Raw genomic sequence first — 8,043 nt, 5'->3', positions numbered from 1 at the left:
AACATCCCACAAAATCTTGACAACTTTCCACACAATCCAGGAAAAATCCCGCAAAATTCTCCATGTCTTGTCAAAATACCTGAAAATCCCACAAAAATAACACAAATTTCCAGAAACATCCCACAAAATCTTGAGAACTTTCCACACAATCTAGGGAAAATCACTCAAAATTCTTCATGTCTCCTCAAAATTCAACAAAAATCCCACAAAATTCCAGAAATATCCCACAAAATTCTATGAATCTTCTCAAAACCCTACCAAATTCCAGAAATTTACAACAAAATCGTGTCAAGTTTACCCACAATCTAGGAAAAATCCATCAAAATTCTTCAAGTAAATTCAATAGCCCACAAAATTCCAGAAACATCCCACAAAATTCTTGAAATATTTTCAAAACCCTACCAAATTTCAGAAACATCCCACAAAATCTTGACAACATTCCACACAATATCGGAAAAATAGATCAAAATTCTTCAAGTCCCCTCAATATCACACAAAATTCCACAAAATCACACAAAATTCCAGAAACGTCCCACAAAATTACAGAAATCTTCTCCAAATCCTTCCAAATTCCAGAAACATCCCACAAAATCTTGACAACTTTCCACATTATCTCGGAAAAATCCCTCAAAACTTTTCATGTCTCCTCAAAATCACTCAAAATTCCACAAAATTACCTGAAATTCCAGAAAGATCCCAAAAAATTCCCGAAATTTTCTCAAAACGCTACCAAATTCAAGAAACATCCCACAAAATCTTAACAACTTTCCCCACAATCTAGGAAAAATCCATCAAAATTCTTCATGTCTACTGACAATCCCACAAAATTCCACAAAAATCCCTCAAAATTCCAGAAACATTGCACAAAATTCCCCAAATCTTCTCAAAACCCTACCAAATTCCAAAAACATCCCACAAAATTCGAGAAATCTTCTCAAAACCCTACCAAATTCCAGAAACATGCTTAAAAAAATCTTGACAACTTCCCATACTCTCTTTGAAAAATCCATCAAAATTCCTCATTTCTCCTCAATATCCCACAAAATTCCAGAAACATCCCTCAAAATCTTGACAACTTTCCACACAATCTAGGAAAAATCCATCAAGATGCCTTAAAATTCCACAAAAGTCCCAAAAAATTCCAGAAACATCCCAAAATATCTTGACAATTTTCCACACAGTCTAGGAAAAATCCATCAAAATTCTTCATGTCTCCTCAAAATCCCTCAAAATTCCACAAAGATCCCACAAAATTCCAGAAACATCCCACAAAATTCTATGAATCGTCTCAAAACCCTACCATATTAAATAAACATCCCACAAAATCTCGACAACTTTCCACACAATCTAGGGAAAATCTCACAAAATTCCTTATGTCTACTCCATATCCAAAAAAATTCCACAAAATTCCCGAAACATCCCACAAAATTCCCAAAATTTCCTCAAAACCCTTCGAAATTCCAGTAACATCCTGCAAAACCTTGACAACTTTCCACACAGTCTAGGAAAAATCCATCAAAATTCTTCATGTCTCATCATTATCCCTCAAAACTCCACAAAATTCCCACAAAATTCCAGAAACATCCCCCTAAATTCTCAAAATCTTCTCAAAACCCTTCGAAATTCCAGTAACATCCTGCAAAACCTTGACAACTTTCCACACAGTCTAGGAAAAATCCATCAAAATTCTTCATGTCTCATCATTATCCCTCAAAACTCCACAAAATTCCCACAAAATTCCAGAAACATCCCCCTAAATTCTCAAAATCTTCTCAAAACCCTCCCATATTTGAGAAACATCCCACAAAATCTTGACAACTTTCCACACAAACAAGGGAAAATCCATCAAAATTCTTCATGTCTAGTCAATATCCCCAAAAAATTAACAAAATTCCCAAAAAATTCCCAAAATCTTCTCAAAACCCTACCAGCTTCCAGAAACATCCCACAAAATCTTGACAACTTTCCACACAATCTAGGAAAAATCCATCAAGATGCCTTAAAATTCAAAAAAAGTCCCACAAAATTCCAGAAACATCCCACAAAATCTTGACAATTTTCGACACAGTTTAGGAAAAATCCATCAAAATTCTTCATATCTCCTAAAAATCAAAAAAAATTCCACAAAAAATTCCCACAAAATTCCAGAAACATCCCACAAAATCTTGACAACTTTCCACATAATCTCAGAAAAATCCCTCAAAATTCTTCAGGTTTCCTCAAAATCCCTCAAAATTCCTCAAAATTACATTAAATTCCCGAAACATCCCACAAAATTCCCAAAGTTTTCTCAAAACCCTTCGAAATTCCAGTAACATCCTGCAAAACCTTGACAACTTTCCACACAGTCTAGGAAAAATCCATCAAAAATCTTCATGTCTCCTCAAAATCCCTCAAAATTCCACAAAGTTCCCACAAAATTCTAGAAACATCCCACAAAATCTTGCGAACTTTCCACATAATCTCGGAAAAATCCTTCAAAATTCTTCAGATTGCCACAAAATTTCTCAAACATCCCACAAATTGTGATAAACCTTGAGAAAACGCAACAAAATTCCAGAAACATCACACAAACTTCCCAAAATCTTCTCAAAACTCTTCGAAATTCCAGAAACATCCCACAAAATCTCAACAACTTTCCACACAATCTCGGAAAAATCCATCAAAATGCCTTAATATCCTACAAAAATAACACAAAATTCCAGAAACATCCCACAAAATCTTGAGAACTTTCCACACAGTCTAGGAAAAATCCATCAAAATTCTTCATGTCTCCTTAAAATCCCTCAAAATTCCACAAAGTTCCCACAAAATTCCAGAAACATCCCACAAAATTCTATGAATCTTCTCAAAACCCTACCAAATTCTAGAAACATCCCACAAAATCTCTACAACTTTCCACACAATCTAGGAAAAATCTCACAAAATTCATTATGTCTACTCCATATCCAAAAAAATTCCACAAAATTCCCGAAACATCCCACACAATTCACAAAATCCTCTTGAAACCCTAACAAATTCCAGAAACATCCCACAAAATCTTGACAACTTTCCACACAATCTAGTAAAAATCCGTCAAAATTCTTCATGTCTCCTCAATATCCCACAAAATTCCTAAAACATCCCCCTAAATTCTCAAAATCTTCTCAAAACCCTATCAAATTACAGAAACTTCCCACAAAATCTCAACAATTTACCACACAATCTAGGAAAAATCCATCAAGATGCCTTAAAATTCCAAAAAAGTCCCACAAAATTCCAGAAACATCGCACAAAATCTTGACAATTTTCGACACAGTCTAGGAAAAATCCATCAAAATTCTTCATATCTCCTAAAAATCAAAAAAAATTCCACAAAAAATTCCCATAAAATTCCAGAAACATCCCCCAAAATCTTCTCAAAACCCTACCAAATTCGAGAAACATCCCACAAAATCTTGACAACTTTCCACACAATCTAGGGAAAATCCATCAAAATTCTTCATGTCTCCAGAATACCTAAAAAAATTCCAAAAACACCCCATAAAATCCCCGAAATCTTCTCAAACCCCTACCAAATTCCAGAATCATCCCACAAAATTCCACAAATCTTCTCAAAACCCTACCAAATTTTAGAAAGATCCCACAAAATTCTATAAATCTTGTCAAAACTCTTCGAAATTCACGTAATAGCCCACAAAATCTTGAGAACTTTCCACACAATCTAGGAAAAATCCATCAAAATTCTTCAGGTCTCCTCAAAATTCCCAAATAATTCCAGAAACATCCCACAAAATCCCCAAAATCTTCTCAAAACCCTACCAAATTCCAGAAACTTCCTACAGAAACGAGAAAACTTTTCAACACAATCTAGAAAAAATCACTCAAAATTCTTCATGTCTCTTCAAAATTAAACAAAAATTCCACAAAATTGCAGAAAAATCCGACAAAATTCTTCAAGTAAATTCAATAGCCCACAAAATTCCAGAAACATCAAACAAAATTCTTCAAATCTTTTCAAAACCCTACCAAATTCCAGAAACATCCCACAAAATCTTGACAAATTTCCACACAATATCGGAAAAATCCATCAAAATTCTTCAAGTCCCCTCAATATCCCACAAAATTCTACAAAATCACACAAAATTCCAGAAACGTCCCACAAAATTACAGAAATCTTCTCCAAACCCTACCAAATTCCAGAAACATCCCACAAAATCTTGACAACTTTCCACACAATCTCAGAAAAATCCATCAAAACTCCAATTTCACAGGCCTATTTAACATTTGATCCATCAAAATCAGTCCTTTGCTTTGTATTTTGGAAACTTGTTCATTTTGGGGAATTTGTCATCTTCTCAGGGCATTGAAGGTCAATCAAATGCTGCAGGTTTCATTCTTCCTTTAATATGGTCTGTGTGCTGGGGTTTGACTCTTAAGCAGAGCTCATTTTTTATTTTGCAGCCTAGCAGTTCTCCTGTGGGGCTGTGGGCAGGTCAATTCACTTGAGAACGATGGGTAAATCAGCTCCTGGGAAGCTGTGCACTGCCTGGCCCCGATGCTTCAGCAAGCTTGAGGTCAGCTTGGCTGTCTCCGACTGTCTAATAATAATGCAGAATAATAGAATTAAGTATTCATTTTAATTGCTGATCAATAAGATTTGTTTTCATCTAAATCTGCGTGCTAGTTTCTAAACCACTACAGTCTGTTTCATCAATGACCTTCTTGATTTTAGCTTAAGCTTTCTAGTTTCTGCCGATCTCATTTTCTCGCCTGTCCCTGGGAGAGGAAGGGATGATGGCTGGAGGTTTGGCAGTCAGCGAGGGCCTGGCCACCACTACAGTTCTGGACTCTCAGCCTTGGAGATGTGATCAGGAATCTGCTGTTAGTTCCCAGTTTTGTATTGCAAAGACTGACCATGCTGCCAGCACTGTGTTTTATAAGTGAATTTCCATTTGGTCAAACTCCAAAGCAGCCTTAATTTTAAGGTGGAATTCTTTGTGGATGAGGCTGTGAAGAATATGGTGTTTATACTCCCATCCTACCGGCAGTACAGTAGAACAACTCCTAACGGATTTGGTAATAAAGACCTAGTTTTTCTTCACTAAACCTGCCCTAGCAAAATTCATAAGCTGGTGATAGCTATCTCTGGAGTGGAAAATCTTTATTGAGTTTATTGACAATTTAATATACTTTGTCAAGCTTTGCTGCTTAGTTTCTGTTCATCCAGAGACACCTGGGGCTACCTTTGCTTCCTAAGGGATTAAACTAGCAAGCACTTAGAATCAGATTTTGGGAAGATGGGTGCAGGAGACTTGGTAATTCACTTCAGAAAAATATAATAATGATGAACACTTCAGATGGAAATGATAGTATTTGACATACTATGTGAAATGCTTTTAAGTTATTTTTTAGTTTTTCTTTAATTTTTAATCCTGGATAAATTAAACGAGGCTTTTGGGGAAAGCATGAGCTGGATTTATATTGTATTTATATTGCCCCGCCGTCACCGAGGACAGGGCTGTCCAAAGAAGTTGATGCAGCTGCTGAGGCAGAACTGTGACCTGATGCAGCTGCACCTTCGTTACTGCTCTCAGCCGAGGCCAAGAACCAAGTCAGCGGCAAAAGTGGGCATTGGGAGGAGACTCCGCATCTCCCCTCAGTTCTGACCTCCAGAGCGTCAAATCAGCTCTTTGACTCACAGCTCACCACAGACCTCGAAACAGGAGGCAAAGATCTACACCAGTTGGCCTTTCATAACTTCTCACCCATCTATTACCTTTCTGTGGCTAGCTTCAGAAAATGGGGGGGAAGCCATTCCAAAGAACACGACCAAGGAAATCACACAGCACTCGGGACTTTTTCCAGGCATCAAATTTTTAATGGATGATGTGAAGTAACACAGAAGCAATTCCTGTCCACAGAAAAAAAGATTTCAAATGTTTTTGTCTCAAAGACAATCACTGGATGTTGAAAATTTCTGCTGCTGAAAGTTACATTAGGTCCTCAACACTGAGCAATCAATATCCCCACAATCTAAACTGTGAAATTACCACCTCGGCAAGGAGAAAATTTTCAGGATTTGCAACTCATCTCAAAACTTCAGTAGAACTGAACCAGCAGAATTTCCCTGAGATGCCATTGTGTTCTGGAACCCCTCAAATACTCACTAAAACAGACTTTACTTTCAGTAGGACAGCTGTTGATGAAAATCTGCGGTAAAACCTATGAGAAGTGGCCATGTGCACGCATCTTCCTTCCCACAGCAGGCACAATCAAATCCTCCTTTGAATGGCCTCAAAGTTGAGCAGCACTCATTGGCACAGCCTCTTCTCCCACAGACAGGCCAGTGAGCAACACGGCAGCGCCAGCCAGATGGGCAAGGACAAGAGAGAGCAGATGCCAACAAGGCTTTGAAGCTGTGCCAAGGGAGGTTTACGCTGGGCATTGACAAGAACTTGTGCCCAGAAAGGGCCATTAGATCCTGCAATGGCCTGACAGGGGGCTGCTGGAGTCATCCTTGTGGCAGGTGGGCAAGGCAAGCCAGGCCGCAGCGCTCGGGCCCCGCTCTGCTGGCCATGCTTGCCGCCATGGCTCACAGGTTGGACTCAACATTCTCTCAGGGCTCTCTGAGGCCAGGGCGTTCTGTGCTTCTGTGACATCACAGCCTCTGGCGACGGCACGGTGCCTGGCAACTGTCGCCAGCTGTTGCTGCGCCCCAGAGCCCAGGCAGACCTGCTTGCAGAGAGACGCCCAGAGAGCCTCTGTGCTGCCGGCAGAGCTCTATGGCTGCTCACGGCTCTTCCTCGCTGCTGCAGCTTTACGTGCTGCTGCTCTTGGCCCATCCCCTCGACCCTTCCAGCAAACTTGAGCAGAGCACGGATGCCTCTCCTATGCTTCCGGAGGATTTCTACCCGGAGGAGACGGACCCTGAGCAGATCCTGTGGGTGTCCTGGGCAGTCCTGCTGGTCGGCGTGCTCATCATAGGCATGGCCATGGGATGGGCCCTTGAGAGAAGATTTCAGAGATGCTGGAAAGAGGTGAGGCAGGGCTGGGGGGGTCAGGGAGGTGGGATGGGGCAGACCTTGAGGGCCTCTTGGGCACCCTTTGGCCAATGCCCTGCGGCAGAAGGGGCCTGAGCTCCTGGCTGGGGAATCCGGCCCAGGGGCTGAGCCCCATGGACAGCACCAAGCAGAGGCGGCCAGAGCTCTGCATGCTGCAGCCTCTTCCCCGGGGCAGCCCAGCCCAACTGAGCCCGAGTCTCTGTCTCCGAGGCCAAAGGCAGCCCCACTTTGTGGGTGCCGGCCCCGCTCTGCCCCTCTGCCTCTTCCATGGGGATCCCTGCGCTTTGCCTTGCAGCGGAATCTCCGGAGCCCTTCAGGCCGTGCAGGGCCCCGCCGCCATCGAAGACACGGCTGTCCAAAGAAGTTGATGCAGCTGCTGAGGCACAACCGTGACTTGATGCGGTTGTGCCTTCGCTCTCAGCCGAGACCAACAACCAAGACGGCGGCAAAAGAGGGCATTGGCAGGAGACTCCGCACCTCCTCGCAGCTCTGACCTCCAGTGTGGCACTCTGTCTTCAGAACATTACGGGGAATGTGTGACCAGTGCCCAGCCCAGGCACTGCGACGTTCCCCATCTTAGAAGTTAGCCACACCCCTATTGTTAGTTGTAGGATTCCCCACCACGTTTCCCCCAAGAAGTTGACCTTTCCCTTAGTGTTCAGTTCTAAACAGTTGAAGTATTGAAGTATTTTAGGCTTAAGATTCTTACCCCATAGTCTTCAAGTAACGTTGTAGTGTAGATTTTAGAAGTAGTCAAGTGAATAAAGTTCACGTTTTCTACACGTTGCTGTGTCATTGTCTTAATGTTGCACCTGAGACCTGGGGACTCCTTGAGAGATGGGTTTGCATGGCAGCTCCAGACTGCCTGCAATGGAGAGCCCGAGTGCCCCAGCAGGGTTTGCAAGAGTATGGTGGGCAGCGGGAAAGAAGAAGGTGGCCAATATTCACCTGCCTCCACCTTCCAAGGAAGCTTGGAGTCAAACCCTGTCTGCACGTCAGG

The 8,043-nt window shown here is 41.7% G+C and overlaps 1 long non-coding RNA gene across 1 annotated transcript; it reads left to right on the top strand.

Moving 5' to 3' along the window:
- The first annotated feature begins 6,713 nt into the window (after nucleotides 1–6,713).
- On the top strand, nucleotides 6,714–7,825 carry LOC147645580 (uncharacterized). The gene is made up of 2 exons (XR_015282285.1): nucleotides 6,714–7,019; nucleotides 7,339–7,825. It is a non-coding gene; the product is annotated as an uncharacterized LOC147645580 (long non-coding RNA).
- The last annotated feature ends 218 nt before the right edge of the window (nucleotides 7,826–8,043 follow it).

The sequence above is a fragment of the Cyanistes caeruleus genome, unplaced genomic scaffold (genome assembly GCF_971803275.1).
Source record: "Cyanistes caeruleus unplaced genomic scaffold, bCyaCae1.hap1.1 HAP1_SCAFFOLD_226, whole genome shotgun sequence".
Classification (NCBI taxonomy): domain Eukaryota; kingdom Metazoa; phylum Chordata; class Aves; order Passeriformes; family Paridae; genus Cyanistes; species Cyanistes caeruleus.
The sequence above is the reverse complement of the archived record's forward strand: the minus strand, read 5'-3'. Positions and strand labels throughout refer to the sequence as shown.